We start from the raw sequence: 720 nt of genomic DNA, 5'->3' as shown, positions 1-720 counted from the left end.
ATCCCGATCAGGGATTCCGCCCCTCCCCCCCCGATACCCTCTCGTTAACATTAACCACCCTCTCGATTACCTTCTCGATTACCCTTTCGATTACCCTTCCTTAACCACTGTAATTCCCCTTTAACTGCTTCATCGATTAGAATATTCTACACATTTAAAGATGCAAATTGTGTTTACCTTAGGAAGGGAAGAGAAGTTGGGAAGGTGACGAATCTCTGACGGACTTCTGCAGCTGCAACACGGGCATTGCACTTCACTGAATTTAGATCACAAAAAAAAAGAAAGAAAAAAATCTGAATAAGAGTACGTTTTCATCAGAATATTAGGGGGAAAATCGGAAACACAAGTAGCACTGTAAACGAACTTCACTTCCGAAACAAGCAAGAGAACACTAGCACTGTTTATTTTCCCGGTAGATGGCTGTACATGCGAGAAGTATGGATGTAACGAGTATTTCTCATAACAAAATGTATCAATATGTTGTATAATAACACTTGGCACATTTAAGGATGTATATTTGATTTGTATTTTGGTATGGCGTGATGCAAAGTGAAACAATGAATTACAGTGCATTTTTTGGAGAGTGACGATGTTTGCTCGTGACGTCACGACCTACAGGAAAGCTGTTTGCAGGGAGAGAATGGAAGGCAGTTTTCGGGATATATGCGTCGATTTTCTTGTATCGTATCGCTTCTGCAGATTGATTCTAATAATAATCAA

At 40.0% G+C, this 720-nt stretch overlaps 1 long non-coding RNA gene across 2 annotated transcripts in view; it reads right to left on the bottom strand.

Moving 5' to 3' along the window:
- LOC119591454 overlaps window positions 1-602 on the bottom strand; it is a 50,897-nt gene extending 50,295 nt beyond the window's left edge. For both annotated transcript variants that reach the window (XR_005230348.1, XR_005230349.1), the window contains exon 1: window positions 178-602. This is a non-coding gene — a long non-coding RNA (uncharacterized LOC119591454). The remainder of the gene's footprint in view (window positions 1-177) is intronic.
- Between the last annotated feature and the right edge of the window lie 118 nt (window positions 603-720).

This window comes from Penaeus monodon, chromosome 28, assembly GCF_015228065.2.
Source record: "Penaeus monodon isolate SGIC_2016 chromosome 28, NSTDA_Pmon_1, whole genome shotgun sequence".
In the NCBI taxonomy this organism is placed as follows: Eukaryota; Metazoa; Arthropoda; class Malacostraca; order Decapoda; family Penaeidae; genus Penaeus; species Penaeus monodon.
This window is presented reverse-complemented; position numbering and strand designations above follow the sequence as displayed.